This window comes from Delphinapterus leucas, chromosome 16 (assembly GCF_059928025.1).
Source record: "Delphinapterus leucas isolate spDelLeu-1000000601 "Yukka" chromosome 16, BTC_Dleu_Yukka2, whole genome shotgun sequence".
In the NCBI taxonomy this organism is placed as follows: domain Eukaryota; kingdom Metazoa; phylum Chordata; class Mammalia; order Artiodactyla; family Monodontidae; genus Delphinapterus; species Delphinapterus leucas.
The window spans coordinates 79,497,618-79,519,197 of record NC_143144.1 but is presented as its reverse complement, the minus strand read 5'-3'; the positions used below and the strand labels follow the sequence as shown (position 1 = coordinate 79,519,197).

The 21,580-nt window shown below is 53.0% G+C and overlaps 1 long non-coding RNA gene across 7 annotated transcripts in view; it reads left to right on the top strand.

The window, feature by feature from the left end:
* Positions 1-5,326: 5,326 nt before the first annotated feature.
* LOC111172218 (uncharacterized) overlaps positions 5,327-21,580 on the top strand; it is a 131,718-nt gene continuing 115,464 nt past the window's right edge. For all 7 annotated transcript variants that reach the window (XR_016388202.1, XR_016388199.1, XR_016388198.1 and 4 more), the window contains exons 1-2: positions 5,327-5,604; positions 16,948-17,102. This is a non-coding gene — a long non-coding RNA (uncharacterized LOC111172218). The remainder of the gene's footprint in view (positions 5,605-16,947; positions 17,103-21,580) is intronic.

Below are 21,580 nucleotides of genomic sequence, written 5' to 3'. Positions count from 1 at the left end.
GGTGGATCGCAGTGTCAAAGGGAACAAATTAATTAGTGCCTCATTGCACCCTGCCCCCACCAGGTTCTAACGAGTCACCTTGTAGCAGCATGGGAGTTAGTGACCAAATTTGTGAGCCACAGGTTACAGGAGGGTCTGCTTATACCAATGGCAACACGTATTGATCCGGGTGGGAGGTTCTGGCTTAGGCCTGCCCGGCCCCTGAACGTGAGGTCCCTCGTCAAACACCACAGGCTGCCAGTACTCACCGCTGGTTGGGACTGCAGGACAGGGGTTCCCAATCACATCACCTCGTGCACGTTAGAATCACCAGGGCTTTCTCAGGCCTTACTCCGGACCGGAATCTCTGGGGTGTCACCAGGCATCAGTAACTTTAAGCTCCCCAGGTGATTCTGGTGTGCACTCAGGCCTGAGAACCTGTCTTAGGAATCTCACCCAAATGCAGATTCTGATTCAGTGTGTGTGGGTGACGGGAGATTCCGCCTCTCCTGTAAGCTCCCAGTAGACGCAGGTGCTGATGCTGCCTTAAGGCACAACATCATTATCAGGAGTAAGTTTTTGTGGTTTTTTTGTTTTGCGGTACACGGGCCTCTCACTGTTGCAGCCTCTCCCGCTGTAGAGCACAGGCTCCGGACGCGCAGGCCCAGCGGCCATGGCTCATGGGCCCAGCCGCTCCGCGGCACGTGGGATCTTCCCGGACCAGGGCACGAACCCGTGTCCCCAACCCGTGTCCCCTGCATCGGCAGGCGGACTCTCAACCACTGCGCCACCAGAGAAGCCCCAGGAGGTACGTTTAATTTGCATTCAGCAATTCTCACCCATCAGAGAAGGCCTCAAGGCAGGTGAATTTAACAAATCAACAAGCTTCCTGCTAAATTCTTTGAGGGCCTTAATGGTTTGAGGAAGGCCCTGTAGGAAAGCATAGTTAGAACCTGGGGTGCAATAAGGTGGCTGAGGGTGTTGGAGAGTCTGGAATCCTGGGCAAGCAGCTGGGGCTTTAATTGGTCAGCAATGGGATACCTGAGGGGAGGGAGTGAAGTGGGGAAGTAGGATGATCCCAAGTGAGTTAGGAAAGCCCACCAGCTGCACAGCTGCTCACCCAGTGTATGCTTACTGTTTTTTTAAAAAATTTATTTATTTTACTTATTTATTTTTGGCTGTGTTGGGTCTTTGTGGCCGTGCGGGGTCTTTCTCTAGTTGCGGCGAGTGGGGGCTACTCTTCCTTGTGTTGCGCGGGCTTCTCATTGTGGTGGCTTCTCTTGTTGCGGAGCACAGGCTCTAGGCGCGCGGGCTTCAGTAGTTGTGGCACGCGGGCTCTAGAACACAGGCTCAGTAGTTGTGGCGCAGGGGCTTAGTTGTTCCGTGGCATGTGGGATCTTCCTGGACCAGGGCTCGAACCTGTGTCGCCTGCATTGGCAGGTGGATTCTTAACCACAGCGCCACCAGGGAAGCCCATGCTTACTGGTCTGCCAGCCATGTTTGGGGCTGTGGGTGTGTGGACAGCGAACAAGGCAGGAAGGCCCTCACTCTTCTGAGTCCCCCTGGGGATGAAGCAGGGGAGCCTGGGTGGTGGGGAGGCAGGGAGGAGGTAGAGGCTTTGGAATTGGACCTGGTGTGGAATGTCAGAGCTATTGCCACATCTTAGAGCCTCACTCCTCATTTGAGGAGGTGGGATAATACCCACCTTTCAGGAGAGGTCTGAGGACCAAGATGGTGTAGGCAAAGCCCTGGCACAGCACCTGGCAGAGCTCTAGATCAGTGAATGAGATGCTCACCTTTGTGGTGCAGATGCTACCTTATGGCATATGATCATTAGCAGGGGGCCCCAGCACACAAATTCAGGTGGGGGAGGACCTCTGGAAGGGTGACAGCCAGAGGAGGGGAGACGGGACTGGCTGGGCCCTGAAGGAGAAGAGTGGCCCAAAGTAGAGGACCCACAGTGAGAACGGGATGCCCAGATACAGGCCCTGGGTTAGAGTCATCCAAGGAAATAATCCAGGAGCTCTTTTGTATATACACACAAACCCTGTGTTAATTTGCTAGGGCTGCCATAACAAAGCACCACAGACTGGGTGTCTTTAATGACAGAAGTTTATCTTCTCACAATTCTGGAGGCTAGAATTCTGAGATCAGGGTGACTGCAGAGTTGGTTTCTTCTGAGACCTCTCCCATGATCTGTGTGTCTGTGTCCTAACCTCTTATAAGGACACCAGTCATATTGGATTAGGGCCCACCCTAACGACCTCATTTTAGCTTCATTATCAATTTAAAGACCTGATCTCCAAATGCAGTCACATCCTGAGGTTCTGGGGGTTAGTTCTTCACCGTAAGCGTGTGGGAGGGCGACATAATTCAGCTCATAACAAACTCCAGTGATGACTTGTTCTTTGGATTCTGACCATCTCGGACACCTCATCTAAATGAATCATGGCACACCTAAGAAAACTGAGGTTGGGTCAAGATGTCTGATTTACCCAGGATAATACATGAGGAGGAATTACAAAGGTGAAATTACAGTGTGTTTCAGGCACTAGGAATTTAAAGATCCCGGCTTCCTCCTGACAGGAAGGGGACACACCACGTGGGAACCACTTGTAGGTTTAGATTTGTTTCTCACACTGGCTGCCTATCAGGGTCACCTGGAGAGCTTAAAAATTAATATCAATGTCCAGGTCTCACCTCAAATAAATTCCATCAGAATCTCAGTATATTAAATGCTCCCTAGGGGAGTCTGGTGTGCAGCCTTTGCAAAGTGGACATTGAATGTGGATGCACGAGTGGATATTGACTGTAAAGCAGTGTGTCATTCACTAAACCTACCATTCCATGCACTGGGCTTGCACTAGGGTCTACTGGTGAAAGAGAGGGACATGGTCCTTGACCTCATGGGGCTTTTTAGTCAGTATGTTACCGAGTCCAAGCTTGTGTTGCTCGTTGCACAACAGGCCAATAAATGGAGAGAGGAATTGATGGGGCAGGGAATAGCGACTTTATTTGGAAAGCCAGCAGACAGAGAAGATTGTGGATTAGCGTCCCAAAGAAGCATCTCACCACAGCCCCTTCCCTTTCCGTATAAAAGAAGCTAGAGTTCAGCCTTCTTTTATACTAGAAGGGGAGGGGGCGTGGCTGGTTGCTGCAAACTTCTTGGTGTCGGAATCCTTTGTTCTTGCAGCTGTCCATGTAGGTCAGGTCACGATGTTCCTGTAAACCTCTAACAAGAAAAACGTTATTCTCCATTCTGCAACTTTTTATCTCTATGTGATTGAAAGCGTTATATACTTTTAAAGGTCAGAGCCTTGACAGTGAGCTATCCTGTCTATCTCAGGATATAGGTAACATTCTTCACTTGCAGCAAAAGCAATAGAATGCAAAATTTAAAGAAACAGATCCAGTATGGGGTCAGATTTGTTCTTCCCTATTACGAGTACATTTATTTGAAAAATATTATATACTACGTGGCTAGCCCCAGAGGAGAGGCAGTGGTTCCAAGAAATAGCATTAAACAGTATGTGCTAGGTGCTATTCCAAATGTGTTAGGTTTCATCACAGGTACTAATATCCCCATTATTTTACGGACGAGGAAACCAAGGCTTAGAGAGACAAACTTGTCTTGGGTCATTGGAATAGTAAGCGGTGGAGCCCTGGAGCCCTGGGTGGGCTGGACCAGGCTTCTGCAGGGAGGCAAGAGGTAGTCCACGTGCTCCAGCGGCTGGGGGCACAGGGGACAGCTCCTCCACTTGGCTCAGGAGCATGGCTGAGGGGCCCTAGGTGTGTGTAAAAGCATTTCAATTTGTTTCTGACTTGGGGGATGGATTCTGAAAAGTACAAGCAGGAGCCGTTCAAATGAATAATAGATACACGAAAGAAGCTTAGTCCTTTTAGGAAAAACTCTTTAAAATGTACTTCAGGATTTACTCTACTGTTCCCTGCATGTACAATAGCTTAGAGGAGTTTATTAGCTCCCCAGCCTTTGTTTTGATTGCCTTGGAAACGAGATTTCTCCCTCGATGCATTGGTCCAGTCACTCAAGTCGTTAATGAAATATCTGAGCTAATACGGTTTTTATAATTTGTATCACAATACTTAAGTGCAGAGCAGATGGTAGCTAAAGATAAATGGGAGTAAGGCAGAACCTGGCTCAGAGCATCCTGTTCCACTGGACTGTTTATGACTCTGGCTCCTGCATACATGGGCCGTGGAGGGCCTGGGCCCCTTCTGATCTTGGTGGCCTTCCCCTAGGCCATCGGGGTGCATATTCCTCTCTGAGATAGAAAGTGGAGGATGCTACTAAGTTCTGCCAGTCCTCAATTTCTTCTGCCTTCCTTTTTATCACAAAGCACTTAAATTTGGTGGTTCCCGAGGGCGGAGCCATGTACTTATTAATGATCTGGAAGTAATTACTCTTGGGAGTAATTTAAAAATACATACGCAAAGAGCACACAAAGCTGCAGGACCTCACATGGTGACCTAGGAGCTCAAACCTGGGTGAGGGTCTGCCTCTGCTCCAGGAATTCTAGAATTATGGAGGGGACGGCCACTGCCCATCATCTCATGCTAGAACACAGACCTGGGAGACTTGGAGAGGGGAAGGGACTTGCTACAGTCCACACAGTGGTAGCAGAGCTGGGACTGAACCTGGTGACAGCCTCCTGGTTTCTCTAACTGTGGGATGGAGGTGGGGTGGTAGACATGCTGCCAGAGCTTCCGTTTTGCACTTCCCTCTGAGGAGCTGTGTGATCTTAGGCAAGTCACTGCCTGTCCTTTATGAAATGAGGGGGTCAAATTAAGGCAATATTTCTTAAAGAGTGGTCCTGGCTGAGTTGGTGTCTGGAGGTGGGCCCTGGGACTGATCCTGCTGGCCTGAACCCCCAGCCATTGAGCACACGATTCAGGTGGTCCCTCAGCACGCCTCGTGAACCCACAGTGGAGCCGGGATCTGTGACCCCAGGAATTAGATTTCAAACGGGGACGGCCCAAGACAGCCACCTAGTTTTGTGCATTCCCTATATCCTCTAGTGACTTAGTTTCCCCCAAAGTCAGTTCCTCGGTCGCGGACAAGGGGCTTCAGGCTCTGGGTGGAGGAAAGAGCCGTCCCCTCGCCTCCGAGATCGAGCCCCTCCAGGGCAACTCAGCTTAACCAGGAGTAACTAGGAGTCGGGTTTGGCGGCAGCCGCTCGCAGGAGCTGGGCGCCTCAGGACGGCAGGGGGCGCTGTCCGAAAAGCTTTGGTCCCGCAAGAGCGGGGCGCCGCGCGTGCGCAGGGGCCGGGGGGCGCAGACGGCCGAGGCGGGGCGGGGCGGGGCGGGGCCTGGTCCCGAGCCTCGCAACCGCGCGCCGAATGCAGTGTACTTTTGCAAAAGTTGTTTCATTATTAAATGGGCTCCTGGTAGGAAAATCGGAACTGTAGACACAGATCTCCCACGGCCACTCCCCGCAGAGACGGGCGCTGCTGCGTGGGGCCCCGGTTCGACCTCTGTCGCCTACAAGGGGGTCTGTGTATCGCTTGCACCCTCTGAGAGCCCAGGCGCCGTCCGCTGCCCCCCTCTGGAGCCCCTTTCAGTTCACTGTGCAGGGCAGCGGGAGAATCAACCACCGCTCCGGGATGGTGAGTTTTAGTCTCGTGGCCAACCTGACAAGTGATGGTCGCCTGTGAGTCCACCCGGAAGGGGGCAGGGGGCGCTCTGACCCCGTGGGAAGGGCCTCCCGGGACCTCTTGGAAGCTCCTTGGACGGCTGCCGTGGCCTCCGAGGGATTTGCAGCTTGAGGTCCTGCAAGGACAGGGGCTTTGGACTGGAGGGCGGGGAGAGGAGTGGAAGGAGGGGGAGGGGGGGAGAGGAGGTGGGGTTAGTAGTAGTCGCCCTGGTTGGGGGAGGGGAGTTGTGCAACGAGTGTGAGGATGTGGGGCCCGGTGCTCAGCTGGCTGTGGCTGGATGACACTGGCACCTGGGCACTGAGATACTGACAGTCCTGCCCGCCAGCGAGGTCTGGCAGCCCTGGGTTGTATGAGTGCCAGGGGCATGGCCAGTGCCTGGGCCCAGAGCCGGACTCAACTGAAGTCTTCCTTGGCGGGAGGTGGGAGGGAGTGGCCCACCCCGACTGCCCCTCCTTGCTCCTGCGTCCTTCGTCCAGTTCTGCAACCTCTGCAGTCTCGGTGTCCTCATTTAGGAATCGGGAGCAAGGTGCTGGTGGGGCAGTGTTGGGTCCTTGGTCCTGCCTGTCTCCTCCTCTGCCCCCTGACCTTGTCCTCTGGGAGTTCGCAAACTTCAGAGGGTGCTGGCGTTACCTGAGACCTCATAAATGTCCTGGTGCCCAGGACTCTGCTCTGACAGATGGTTGCTGTAGGTCTGGGTGGCGCAAGGAACCCCCCTGGGAACACTTCTCCTGGGGTCTGGTTGTGGACCCCATCGGCCCCAGCACTGGGAATGGAGGTGCCAGGGTAGTGGGCTGTGGGCGGTAGCCACCCCAGACTCATTAACCTGCAAGGCTCTGTGGAGAGTGAGGGATTTTAGTGGTTTCCGTGGGGAACATTGGGCAGGACCCTGAGTTGATATTTCACTTAGGTGTCATTGCTCCCAGGAGATGAGGACACCCCTGGACTTGGACAGCCCTGGGGGCCGGGTCCTAACCCTGAGTTCACTTGCGCAAGGCCTGGGGTCTGACCTGGGTTCGCTTGTCTGGTGCCTGCCTCTTCCCACGGGTCTTAGCTTGATGAGTGAATAGTGATAGCCATCATATCCTTCCTTCCCAGTTGAGGACCAGTTCATGCTTTAGTTCATTAATCCCCATAGCAACCCTGCAAAGTTGGTAGTTCACAGGCCGAGTCCGAGGGACGCCAGACAGCTTGTAGAGTCTTCAGGTGGGAGGTGAGGCTTCACCCCCCATGGAGCCTGGTGCCCAGACAGCCCCATCCGTGCTGTGGAAGTAACTGAAACTCCAGACCCCGCCCTCATGACCACAGTGGCCCTGAGTTCTCCAGCCTGAGAGACTGGGGCTGGTTTGGTAAGCGGAGCTCAGGTGGGTCTGGGTTCAGCCAGTTCTAGAGGCCAGGGCTGGGGGTGGTAGCTTCCTCCCCTGGCTCCCATGCCCCTGCCTGTTCCTGCTGCTTGGCCCAGCCCGGCCCCACCCTGCCGCAGCCTGGCCCTCTCTGGAGGGGCTCCGCCAGCTTGCCCTTTATTATAACCAGGGCTCTCTGCTGAGGTGGGGAGGGACTGTGCCCCATCTGGAGGGATGTGCGCCTCAGTGGAGCCTTCTTTGGGCTGCCTCAAGGAGGGGGGCTCTGCATCCCTGGGTTGCAGAGGGGGGCGTGGGGAGCGCTCGGCGGCAGGAGCTGTGGCCGGCCCCACTGGTTGGAACTCCGTCTCCCAGGCCTGGGCTGTTTGCGCTTCTCAACTCCAGAGCGTGGAGTCGTGGCTCCTGACGGCCCTGCAGCCAGCCAGCCCAAGGTCCGTGTGTGTCACCAGGCGTCCCCCGTGGGCAGCCGCTTTCCCAGAGGACACTGCAGCCCCACGGGAGGCCACACACTGCCCCATCACGGCTTTGACGGTGGGAGCCAGGAGGCAGAATCAAAATTGCATGGAGAGTGAACAGCTGAGGACCCAGTTTGGCCTGGTCAGGAGGATGGCCGGCCACAAAGGGACACTGTGAGGGATGCCCGGGGAGCAGAAGGGACCCATTCAGTTCTCCCAGAACGGGATTTGCCTGCTAATTAGGTGGGGAGGACCCTAGCAGTGGGTGGGCTGCAGGAAAGGGTGGGATGGGTGGGGGAGTGAGTGACCCCATTGGGGAAGAGCCTGCTGGCTCTGATCAGCTAGAACGGAAAGTCCAAACCTGGCCCTGCACACCCGCTGCTGCAGAACTGTGCAAGGCGCTGGTTAAAAAATGGTGATGTGCCAGCCCTGTCCCAGACCGCCCTGGTGAGACAAGAAAATCCTGCACTGGGTGGGGGGCTTACACACAGCAGAACCCTGTCTGGTGCTTGTCGGGGATCAGGCCTTCGGCACGCTGCCCCTCAGCATCCTGCTGTCTGTGAGGTGGGGGCCCTTTCAGCTCTATGGTGGCTGGTGAGGCTCAGGGTCAGGAGGAATCCTGCAAGCAGCCTTGTTCCTTTACTCAGTGGGCTTCCACGTTCTCCGTGTGCTCTGTCGAGAGAGGTTGGGAAGCACCAGATTCTGTGATTTCATCTCATAGCAGAATGGTGCTGTATTATCCCCACTCCACAGATGAGAAAACTGAGGCTCCAGGAGCATAATGACTTGCCCAAGGTCACACTGTGCTGGGGCTGGGCCTTTCCCTATGATTCTGCCTTCTGGGGGTGGATGGAGCCTGGGCACGTGATGTTGACTTCAGGGTGCAGCCTGGGCACGTGATGTTGACTTCAGGGTGCAGCCTGGCCGGGAGCCACAGTCCCGATAACTTCTTGGTTACCACTCCATGTGGCCTCACTGTGCGTGGGACGCACTTCAGGGCCACCCAGGGCTCTGGATAGGGGAGGTAAGGGAGAATCCCCTGCAAGTGCTGATGGACAGCATGAAGACAGGCCCAGGGAGGGTCCTGGGCTTCCTGGGAAAGGGGCTCACCTCTCTTGGGGGATGCCCACCCACGCACCCATGCCCACTTCTGTTGTCCCAGGTGGCAGTGGTGGCAGCCGAGAGTCATCTCTAACCCTTCTGGAGATGCTGCTGTTCCTGTCACAGCACCAACCTGTTTGCTTAAAAATGGCCTGAATGACTCTTGGTGGGCCTCTGGTGGGTCATTCGGGGTCACCTGGCTTCGGCCCACCCTCTATGCCAAGGGCACTCGTTTTCAGGGCTGGTTAGGGGTGCGGTTAATGGATCCCAAGGGCGGGACTGAGTGGGGTGTGAGCAGGGGCATGGTAGTCCCGCCAGAGGTAAGAGTATGAGTGGATCAAACAGGGCCGAGGAGTCCTGGGTGGCTCCCTGCCATACACTCGGGTCCGGGTGTGGGGCAGTGATGGATGGACCGTGGATGGGGCTCAGAGAGCTGGGGCGGCCCTGGCAGTACTTGGTCTTTGGTGCTCCCTGACTGCACAGCTGCACCCCAAGCCTCCACCCCTCCCTGCCGCGTTGCTGATGGGGTCAGCCAGGGAGTCTTGGGGACGTCCCTGCCATAGGCTTCTCATCCTCCTGGGCAGAGCCCTGCCCAGAAGCCATGGGCTCAGTGAATTCCTGTGTGAATTATTCCTTGGTGGGAGTGAAGGAGAGCTGCGATTTCCATTGTCCTCTCTCCAGGCTCAGAGCAATGTGCTCAGACGGGAGAAAAATGGGAGAGGTTTGCTTAGCTAGCAGATTGTTCCCAGAGCATTTCACAATTTGGATTGAAAAACGGGTTGCTGTTTCTTAGGCCATCTCTTGAGGCCTGATGGGTTTTCCATTCCAGCTTGAGGCAGGAGAGGGAACTTGAGTGGGGGCTGGGAGGCTGGATGGAGCCCAGGAAAGCCCCCCAGGTGTCCGAGTCTTTGGGGAAGCTGACTTCTGCATTTTTCCCCCTACCCTCTGCTCTGGTTTCCTTCTTTCTTTTTTAAAATATATATTTATTTATTTTGGCTGCGCCGGGTCTTAGTTGTGGCACTTGGGATCTTTAGTTGCGGCATGCGGGCTTCTTAGTTGTGGCATGCGGGATCTAGTTCCCTGATCAGGGATCGAACCCGGGCCTCCTGCATTGGGACTGTGGAGTCTTACCCACTGCACCACCAGGGAAGTCCCTGTGCTCTGGTTTTGAATGAAGGCTCTGTGGGCGGACGGAATTGAAGATGAGAGAATCTGGAAGTAACTGTGACCTCCTTAACCCTAAGATCTTACTCTTGAAACTAGAGTCTCCGGGTTTCAGAGCTAGAAGACCCTAAAGAGCACCAGGCAGCTGACACTTGCTCAAGGACACACAACAGCTTAGCAGCAGGAGCTGAACTTGAACCCAGATCTTTGAACTTTCAACTTTCTGGAGTTGGGAATCAGAGCAAAGGGTCCTGGTTTGTGTCTGCTCCCTTTTACACCCAGACCCTCATGTGCTACCTGACATATTCCACTCAACATGACAAAATAGGAAATAATTGAATTTGTTTTCTATTGCCAAGTAACAAATTACCACAAAATTAGCAGATTAAAACGCATGCATTGATAGTCTCACAATTTCTGTGGGTCTGGAGTCTGGGAGGGCTTAGCTGGGTCCTCTGCTCAGGGTATCCCAGGCTGTAGGTCAGGTGTCACCTGGGCTGTGTTCCTTTCAAGACCTGGGAGTGGGGGGGCCTCCTCCAAGAAAATGGGGTTGTTGGCAGAATTCAGCTCCTGCCGATTGTAGGACTGAGGTCTTGCTTTCTTGCCGACAGTGGGCCGGGGGCTGCTCTTGGCTCCTGGAGGCCTGCAGTACCTTGCCACGCAGCACCCACACGGCCCCTCACACAGTCTGGCGGCTCACTTCCTCAAGGCCAGAGGAGGGTATCCCTCTCCAGTCTGCTAAGACAGCGTCTCATACAGCGTGATGTAATCCGGTGAACCAGCTGAGTGACTAGCCCATACCTGTGGCTATTCTACTGACCAGAAGCAAATTACAGGTCTGTACTCGGGGATTTAGACAAGGGTGTGACCCATGGGTGGGTGTCTGCCATAGAAGTGGAAGTCTGGACGAAGTAAACACACAAGAAAGAGCGAGAGTGTTTTTAAGCGGTGCATCGACTCAAGGCATCCTCTCCCCACCCCCGCTCCTGCCGGCCCAAGCTTGAAATGTGAGCTGCGCTTTATCTGACTGACACGGGTGCTGATACGGCCAGTGGCTTTGCTGGGATCTAACGCTGGACCTGATCTTACTGCTACGGGAGACTGTAAATAATGAAAAGGTTGATTTCCGCTCTGTCGGCCCCTCTTTTCGGCTCTGTGTCCCGAGCTGGCTTCCTTGGGCCAGGAGGCAGATGAACAGTTTCTTTGTATTTCCAGGGCCACCCTAAAGACAGGCCCCCTCAGCCTTTCTTTGGGTCTATGGAGGGGGAGGCTTTGTGGGCATTGGGGAGGGAGGCCTTGCGTGCTTTGGGGGAAGGGCTGGGGTTTGGTTTCTGGGATTGACAGACACTGGTGCCCTGATGCCCCCCCCAGATGGGAGAGTGGCTGCATGGATGTTGGCGGCGGGCAGGGGGCTGGATACCAGGAGCAGCAGCTATAGGCCCCGTGGCCAAGCTCATGGTCAATATAGCAAAGGTACAGTGGGGGTGAGTGGTCCACAGCGGACCAAGGACAGGACCTCTCTGCTGTGGCCCTGGGTTCATGCACAGCTGAGTCTTTGGGGGGCAGAAGGAGGGCCCAGTGCTACTAATTTTGGGGGTCTGTTCAACCCTGGTGAGTGAGGTGTTGGAAAAAACCCCAGCCCTCCTGAGTTTGAATGCTGAGTGGCAATGTTTTACTGTCAAGTGGGGAGCAATCTAGCCCAGAGACCAGGTGCTGGGGGCCGAGGTTTGGGAGAGGAAAAGTAAGGTAGGTTTTCCAAAGCCCAAACACCTTGAACTGTGTCTGTCCCTTATCAGGATCGCAGGGTCGCAGGGTGATGGCCAGCGATACCACGGGCCGGCTAGAGGGGGCTTGCTGCGTGCGCGAGGTGTGGGCTGGGATTACAGCGTCCAGCTAACTCAGCTGTTCATGGGACGTACCTGAGTTGGGACTGTGGCACTCAGCCAGGTCTGCCCTGGGCTGGGCAGGCTAGGTGGCCAGGTCTGGGTTTGTCACGGGCCCCATCTAGGTTTAATTTTATGTAGAAAAATTATCAAATGAGATGTTTCTCAAATCTGAGTGTCATGGAGCAAAGCCATACTTGTTAACATAAATAATATTCTAGCCGGCAGCTGCTTTATAAGGTCAGCAGAGTGGGTCCCTGTACCTTGGTGGGCCTATGTGGTTAGAGGGGCACAGGGTTTTATTACATCTGTTTTAGAGATGAGGAAGCTGAGATTCTGAAAAGAGATTCTATGAAGTGCCCAGCATCAACTCCAGAAGATTCCAGTGGCAACTGGGGGAGTGTCCCCTCACCCCCACCCCACAGCGCTTCTGCGAACCCAGTGGTTCTCTGTCTTTGGAGGCTTCTCGAGACACATGGGAGGAGCTTTTACAGCCCCCGTACCCAGTCTGCGTGGGTCCACCGCATGCATCTTTGTAACAGACTTCCAGGTGCCTCTGATGCCGCGGCTGGGTTGAGATCCCTTGGAACAAAGTTTCGATGATCAGATCCAGAAGTTTTGGTCAGTGATGAGATGCAGAGAAGCATCGTCCACCCACTGAATAATGAATGATTTCATGCCCGACAGCTGCTGACACATTTCTTTTCCTGGGACTGAATCAGACCATGCGGTTGTGATTATGTGTTCTGTTGCTGACCCACTGCCAGCACTGGGAGTTTAGAATCCGTAATTCGGCAGACTTCATTGAGTACCTACTGTGAGCGTGGCAGGGGATGCTGAGCCGGGTACCACAGAAAGCACCCCCCAGAGGCGGGGACGCTCCCCTTGGCTTTGCACCATTTATCTGTTCTGCTTAGAGGTGCCCAGCAGGGGTAGACAGTGGATTAGGAATTCTGGTTCTTTGAAGGACACAGAGAGAGTGACAGGCTTGGGGGTTGCTGGGAGGGTGGGGCATGTGTTGCCGCCTGCAGTTCTGACCTCAGGTGGAGCTGATCTTCACCCTTGGGCGCCTGTCCTGCTCTGACACCGCTGGCCGTGTGACCCGCAGTATTTTTAGGTCTCTCCAATCTGCATTCATCACAGCCCTAATCCCTAATGAACGCAGTGCATCAATTAAACAGGATCCTCAGTAGAAAGAGCTTTGAGTTCCCTGTGGGCTCTGACGGGTGGCGGTATGGGTGTCGCTGACTTTCCGACAGTGCTTGAGAAAGCAGTTCCCGCCCTCCACCGCGAGAGGCGTCTCTCGTTTCTAGTGATTTATTGTGCTTACAACATGGATGTTCACAAGCAAATGCATGTTTATCCAGGCTCGGAAGTCTGCTCCCCCGAGCATGTACACGTGTGAAGGAAGAACAGAAGAATCAGAGTCTGGAAGGTTTTTAGAGGAAGGGGAGAGGCTGGATCCCTTGATTTCCTCTGCACACCTGCCGCCGCCCCAGCCGGGCACCTTGAATCAATTTACGGACAACTGCCAAGAAAAGCTTGAGTTGGACTAATTTAAGAAATCGATCAACAATTTCACTTTCAACCAGAGTTTGTAGGGTGCTTACAGTGCCAGGAACAGTGCCAGGGGCTAGCGGGCAAGGACTAAGAGAAGACAGATGGCATCTCACGGTCATGGGGAGGGAGAGGCCGAAACAATAAAATTCACGCAAGTCAGGGGACTTCCCTGGTGGTCCAGTGGTTGGGACTCCGTGCTTGCAATGCAGGGGGGCGCAGGTTCGATCTCTGGTCGGGGAACTAGGATCCCGCATGCTGCATGGCGTGGCCAAAAAATAAAAAACTCATGCAAGTCAGGATGGAAGAGCAGCTGGGGCATCAGAGGAGACTGGAGCAGCTGGGGCATAGAGGAGCATAGAGGGAAGGAGCATAGAGGAAGGCACATAGAGGAGCTGTGATGTCAGGAGAGGAGTTGCTACATCAGGGCAGGTGCCTGGAGGAGCTGTGATGTCAGGAGAGGAGACTGGAGCAGCTGGGGCACTGGGGCAGGTGCATGGAGAAGGTGGCATTTAAATGGGGCCCTGTAGCCTGGGCAGGAGTGTGCTTGGTGAAGGAAAGGGGGTCAGGCCCATAGGCTTGCTGGTGGGATGTGGGTGCTTCCTCTTGGCCACAGAGCAGGCAGAGCTCATTAAAGGGCACACCAGCTGACAACTGCCCGGGCCACGCATCTAGAGGGTACAACAGTGTCCCAGAAAATAAACCTAACTGGCAAAATGTAAACTTGGGTTTGGGAGTTAGAAGTGAGCAGCCTTTCAGCTGCCTCCAAGGCAGTGTCTCGGTTGGAAAGTCACATGCAATGACGTCTCTATTTTGCACACAGTGTACGAAGTGTTGGTTCCTTCCCTGCACTCAACAAATAGATGTGAACACATATATCAAGGATACCAATCAGAAGATACTAAATCATCAGCCTTCCTGGGTACCTGCTGCTTCTCTGGCCCTTAGAGTTGAGCACATGCTCTGAGCTATAGGAAACCAAGTTTGGTCCCCGACCGTCGGGTGCACGTTCCCATGTGGCTCCGTATCCACGAAGTGAGGTGGTCCAGCACTGCTCTCCCAGGTGGTGATTTGGAATTGAAGGGACCGGGAGAGAAGCTGCATCGAACCAGTGATGCTTTTGACTGAGTATCTGGCTCCTTGGGAGAGCCCGTCGCTTTCTGCAAGGCTTTCTCGTCAGCTTTCTTTCCTTTGAGACCGTCTTTGTGTTGGGCTAGGGCTCCTACCACCCTTGGAGTGGCCAGGGAGCAGATTACACACGCAGCACCTGGGATGTTTGATACTTAAAGGGGGCAAGTCCCTCTCTCCTTGCCCCTTGGCGAATCTCGCCTGCGTTAGGATACGGGTCCGCCGCCAGCTTCCTACCCTGTGATTTCTGCTGACAGTTGGCAAACTGTTGAGGAGACCAGAGATGGATGACTAAACCTGGTTAGTTTCATGCTTCAGCTACGCCATCGGTGTCTGAAAGGCTAAGTGGCCTTGCTCGGCCGTGGAATGTTTCCGTGATGCCTGGCGGGCGGCATGCATGCGTGCGGCTCAGCTCTGCCCGGAGCTCTCCCTGGCGGTCTCACCTGTTAAGTAAGTGGTTCTCCTCTGAGTGGACGAGGGAGGGAAAACCTGACTATGTTATATTTGTTCTTTTTTATTATAAAGGTCACATATGCTCACTGAAAAACAATATAGGAAAAAAGAAAAAACACCCCAGGAGGGCGGAAGAATCATCCATACTCCCACCTCTCAGAGAAAGCTCCTGATGACGTGTTAGCACCTTTCCTTATAGGCTTTCTGTCTATACACTCACATAACTCTTCTTTCCAAAATTGAAACACTGTATCTGGGAAGGCAGAAGTTCATTTGCTGTGTTTACCTGAAGAGTCCCATCCATGGTCTCCCTTAGTTATGCAGATGTAGAGCAGGCTGGCACCCAGCTGGGGCATGAATCTTTTTTTTTTTATTTTTTAACATCTTTATTGCAGTATAATTGCTTTACAATGGTGTGTTCGTTTCTGCTTTATAACAAAGTGAATCAGTTATACATATACATATGTTCCCATGTCTCTTCCCTCTTGCGTCTCCCTCCCTCCCACCCTCCCTATTCCACCCCTCTAGGTGGTCACAAAGCACCGAGCTGATCTCCCTGTGCTGTGCGGCTGCTTCCCACTAGCTATCTGTTTTACATTTGGTAGTGTGTATATGTCCACGCCACTCTCTCACTTTGTCACAGCTTACCCTTCCCCCTCCCCATATCCTCAAGTCCATTCTCAAGTAGATCTGTATCTTTATTCCCATCTTACCCCTAGGTTCTTCATGACCTTTTTTTTTTTCTTAGATTCCATATATATGTGTTAGCATACGGTATTTGTTTTTCTCTTTCTGACTTACTTCACTCTGTATGACAGACTCTAGGTCCATCCACCTCACTACAAATATCTCAATTTCGTTTCTTTTTATGGCTGAGTAATATTCCATTGTATATATGTGCCACATCTTCTTTATCCTTTCATCTGTCGATGGACACTTAGGTTGCTTCCATGTCCTGGCTATTGTAAATAGAGCTGCAATGAACATTAGAGAAATACAAATCAAAACTACAATGAGATATCATCTCACACCGGTCAGAATGGCCATCATCAAAAAATGCTGGAGAGGGTGTGGAGAAAAGGGAACACTTGCACTGTTGGTGGGAATGTAGATTGATACAGCCACTATGGAGAACAGTATGGAGGTTCCTTAAAAAACTAAAAATAGAACTACCATATGACCCAGCAATCTCACTACGGGGCATATACCCTGAGAAAACCATAATTCAAAAAGAGTCATGTACCACAGTGTTCATTGGGGCACGAATCTTGAGCCTCCCGGAGAGGAGGCATATAGGGAGACAGGGACCTCTGGGAGGAGGCTGGACACCAAGGTCCCAATCCCAGATGCCCAAGATTACAAGTTGGGGAGAACTGTTGGGGGGCTCAATGTAGCCCTAATATGGTTCTAGGCTTGGGGTAGGTTCATTATGTCTCTAAAGAAAACCTATCTTGAGGAAAGGGGGTATGTAGCCTGGAGAGCTAGCCTCCACCCTGGGGCAGAGTGTCCCTGTGGCCCACTTCTGGTCACTCTTGTCCATTAGGGCAGTGCCACAGTGTCCCAGGTGACCTGAGGTCTCCGGGGGGTAGTGGACACATCTGTGTGCGGTGGACGCGTTAGCTAGAATTGCCTTCCCTACATAGTTCCAGGTTCATGTGGGCCGCAAGCGATGCTTTGCATGAGATTTTGAAGGCGGAAGTGAAGTAGCAGCCGTATTCCTTTCCATCTGGGAGACTGGAGCACAAGGCACCCTGGCAGCTCGCAAACTTCGTTGCTCACCTCCAGGCTCACCTGGCTGGCAGGGGCTGCCAGCTCTCCTCCTTCAGCCTCCGCAGCTTCTGGGCCCGGGGTGTGTTTAGCTCTGTGATGAATGGCACCAGAGTGCAGGACACCCCCATCATCCAAGCTTGTTCTAGTCCATCCTGTGGGCTCTGCTCATCCTGTTTTCCTTGACCTTCCCCACCTCACATCCACCTTCCCTTCTTGATGGCTGACTTCAGACTGTGGCACCAGATGTACCAGGGACAGCTTCCCAGAGACAGTTTAATCAGCTCCCACAACTGGGCAACAACAGATCCCTATCATATATATATAATATATACGTATCTGATATGTACTTATCTGATAATCATGTAATCTTATGATAATAAATCATATATTTGTATTTATCATATAATTCTCATGTTCACTTTAAAGACGTAGAAGCAGACGCCTGGGAAACTACCCGGCCAACATCACGCCTGCCCGACGCCCACTCAGCACTGGCCGCGAGGGGCCCACAGTCTGCCGGCGAGGATGTTCTCCTTCTCTGGCTGGGAGTCTCCAGCCTCTTCAGGAAAGAAGCCGGAGAGGTAGGGTGCTCCCCAGCACTGTCTTCTTACCCACCCCCCTTCTCCATTTCCTCAGAGCTGTCAGCTTCCAGAGCCAGAGCTGGGCCTTGGGCCATCCGCCATGAACACTCATGAGACTCAGGAAAAGGGAGGAGGGTGGTGCTGGGGAGGAAGCACAGGGAGAAAAGAGCTCAGAAAGGAAAGGCAGTCGCGGGGGGGAGGCCCCAAAGACCAGAGGGCGCCCCCCACGTGTGGTCTTCACCTCGAAAGAGGGCACAGCATTGGGGTGTTACTTGGTGCCAGCTGCCAGGTGCTCTGAGATAAGCACACAGCCTGGCAGGGAGCCCCTTCTCTGTCCCAGGAGAGCCAGAGCCACCCCAGAGAGAGGGACAGAGACACACTCTTCCCAGAGAGGGGGCGGAGCCACAGCCATGGGGGGCGGAGCCACAGTCTTCCCAGAGAAGGGGGCAGAGCCATAGGCTCCCAGGGTCGGTCTCTAGGGGCTTTGTGCTTGAGAGAAAACTCAGGTGTAGCCTCTGTGAAGAACGCCTGCAGGGGTTTGGGGGGCTGGGAAAGACACCCACCTCCAAACCCTCAAGAGTGGGTGGGGGCTGGAGCACGGGGAATAAAAACAAACAAACCAACCAACAAACCTTTATAGCCAGGTTCACAAGTCTGTAACATCACATGGGATAACCAGTAGGGGGAGAAAGGCTGGGGCCTCACTTTCCATTTTCTAAGCCAGGAAGGGGCATACAGAGATGCTGAGCGGCCAAAAAGAATTATATAAATATGTATGTGTTATATATATATGCTATATATATATTTGCTCTCCTATGGGCACTGTAACAAGCTATCACAAACTGGGTGGCTTAGGACAACAGAAATTTCTTTTCTCGCAGTTCTGGTTGGGCAGAAGTCCAAATTCAAGGTGTCAGGCAAGCTTTCTTTTCTGGTTTCTGGCGGCTGCTGGTAATGCTTGGTGCTCCTTGGCTTGCAGCTGCGTCATTGTAATCTCTGCCTCTGTCTTCACGTGTTGTCCTCCGTCTGTGTGTCTGTGCCTTCCCATGGTATTCTTCTTTCTGTGTGTGTCTCTGCATCTCTTCTCCTTCTAAGGACTCCAGTCATGTGGGATTAAGGGCGCATCTTATTGCAGTGTGTCCTCCTCTTAATTTACAACTAAATTACATGTAAAGACCTTTTCCCTTCATTACAAATACCCCATTTCCAAATAAGGTCACATTTATAGATACCAGGGATTAGAACTTCAACATATTGTTTTGGGGGACATAATTCAACCCATAGCACTCTGGCTTTCCCCATATCTTCCCTGTGCTTCCTGGGACCACCTCCAAAATACACCACCTGCATCCAAGTCCTTCTCTCTGGGCTGTCTTTGGGGTCCTAAAACAAGATGGAGGGTATAGATCTGAAAAGAAAAGAGAAAGGGGAGCTAAGCTTAGGGACGGAGAGAGTTAAGATTAAATGATCCATTGGCCCTAATATCAAGAAATGAGGTCAAGTTCAAGGAGACCTCTGGGAGATGGGGGAGCAATGGGAAAGGAGCTTCTTTTTTTAGAACTTGGCAGATGCTCTGGCTGGAGCTGGGCTACATCTGGGAAGGCAGTGGGAGAGTGAAGCTGAAGATGGAGCCAGACTTGAGCCTGAGGACCTGGATGAGGAGGCCGGGGCCCTCAGACTGGGTCCTCTAGTCCAGCCAGCTCTGGCTCTGGCTGGGGAATCTGAGGCCCAGAGACGGGCAGCAGCTCTCCTTGGCTCCCGGCAGAGACTAGAAGCTCTGGTCCTCTGGTCTGTCTCTAGTCCTCCTGTTTTGGCCTCTCTTCCATGGTAGGGTTGGTGGGCGGCAGGATGCAGTCAGAACTGTCTGGGCTCTGCTGACCCAGGCCATCTCTGCTTGGGCCAGAGTGGAGGAGGGCAGACTCCACAGCAAAGGACCGATGCCCACCCTGGTCCAGGACCATCCACCGACTCTGTTTTGTATTGTGTGGGAGTTGGGGCAGCATCTCTGTGGCTCTGCCTTCCCCCCACTCCCGTGCATTTTCATTAGGCTTATTAATAAATTGTGGCCATATCCCCCTGCCCACAAAGTCGACTTGTTATATTCATAGCTCTTGGAAATCTCCCTGCCTAAAGCCTCCACCCCTCCAACTCTGCCAGGGCCTCTGCTTGGTCAGAAATGTGCCTTTTCTCAGCACTGTTATTTCAGCCTGGCTCTGATGGGCCGTGGTATCCACGGGCAGAGGAGCTTACTCGGTGACAGGCAGCGGACGCCATCCAAACAGGTCTGGTTTTGTCAGAAAACACCTTAGAATCACCCTTGGAGAAGAAAATGTATTTCATTTGGGGGCAGTAGGAAGACACTGGTGCTGTTTAATGTAATTATATATCTTTCAGCTCCTTTAAAACATTTTTTATTTTAACTCTCCACGGGAAGTAGAATGGAATTATCTGAAGCCTGTTTTCTAACTCAAGGAACAGCAGTTGGAATCATTGTTTTCTGACCAAAGGAGACCCTCGTGTAAAATTTTCTGGGTGCGGAGTCCAAGCTGGAATCACTCCCGAGTGAGTGGGGTATGAGATCCGGTGTATCAGTTTCTTCTTGCTGCTGTAACAAATGACCACAAACTCTGTGGCTTAGCACGACACAAATTTATTGAGTTACAATTTTGTAGTTCAGAAGACCGAAGGGGACCTCAGTGTGTTAAAAGCTGGGTGCCGGCAGGCTGATTCCTTACTGGAGGTTCTAGGCGGGCATCCATTACCTTGCCCTTTCCAGCTTCTTGAGGCCGCCTGCATCCCTTGGATGGTGGCTCTTTTTCCCCTGTTTTCAAAGCCTGTCACTCTGACCTCTGCTCCTGTCATTCCTTCTCTGACTCTGACCCTCCTGCCTCCCTCTGATATGGACCTTTGTGATTTCATTTAGCCCATCGGATAATCCAGGATAATCTCCCATCTCTAGATTATTAATTAATTGCATCTGTAAAGTCCCTTTTACCATGGAAAGGGACAAATTCACCATTCTGGGGAATAGGATTGAAGACCCTTGGGGCTGTAATTTGGCCTATCATAGCGGGAAAATCGTTTCCATGGCCTGGCTTCTCCAATCCTTCCACTGCCCTGGGAGGCAGAAGGAGAGGGGGGTGTGGGCCCCCTTTCATGGAGATGCCCAGAGGTGAAGTCATCGCCCAGGACTGAGAAGTGAGTGCCAGAGCTGAGAGTGGAACCAGGGTCTCCCCATGGCGATGCCAACACTGCTCCTGTCAGCTCCCGTGAGCCCCTGTCAAAACAGGCTCTCTGCGTGGAGACTCAGTGTGTGGACTCTGTCTGCAAATGGAACCTGCGCTGTGGACCTGGCTCCATGATTCACCTGAGATCACAAAGTCCGTGAGTTTCTTAATGTCCCTGGGTCTCAGTCTTCTGGGGAAAGTAGTCATTTTTCTATAAAGCTCATAGTAAGTGTTGGCTATGTGGTAGCCGTTACTAATAACAACAGGGCAGAATCTCAAAGCTTAGACCCTCCAAGGACGTGCGCTGAGGTGCCAGGACGCCTCTGGTTCTTGCCTGCTGTGCTCGGGGCCCTACACACGCTCGCTCTTCTCTTTGTTCCTCTCTGTTGGCCAAACTCTACTCATCATTCTAAACCCTGGATATCACCTCCTCCGGGAAGCTCTCTTTGGTTGCGCCAGGTGGAGTTGGCTGCTCCTTCCCAATGTTGGAACCATGGTTGCCTCTCAGGAGGGGTGAACCTGGACAGGGAGATGGAAGGATTCCAGTGTTACCCTCTGCAGATCCGGGTTGGAATTCCAGGCCTGTCACTTACCGGTATATGTTTTCAGGCTCTTCTGAACCTGATTCCTTACCCGTGACATGGGATGGAGGATGACAGGCTTACTTCCCAAGATGTTGTGAGGCCTGAATGAGACCATTACTGTGAAGCCCTTCCCTCGAGTCTTGCACATGTTAAGTTCTCAGTAAATGGTAGCTACGTACAAGGAAAGCATGGAAATCCCACAGTTACTCGAGACAGAGGAACCCAGGTACAAATTCGCTCTGCTTTTGGCTGGCATCACATCAGCGTGAGGGCTTAGCTCCTGCACACTGGACCCTTGTTATGGCCATCTTTTATTTATTTTCTTTAACTATTTTATATTGAAGTATAGCCGACTAACAATGTTGTGATAGTCTCAGGTGCACAGCAAAGCGACTCAGCCATATATATATCCATGTATCCATTCTCCCCCAAAGTCCCCTCCCATCCAGGCTGGTTATGGCCGTCTTCGATTAGCAAAAATGGAATATCAGGGGCTTCCCTGGTGGCGCAGTGGTTGAGAGTCCGCCTGCCGATGCAGGGGATGCGGGTTCGTGCCCCGGTCCGGGAGGATCCCACATGCCGCGGAGTGGCTGGGCCCGTGAGCCATGGCCGCTGAGCCTGCGCGTCCGGAGCCTGTGCTCCGCAGCGGGAGAGGCCACGGCAGTGA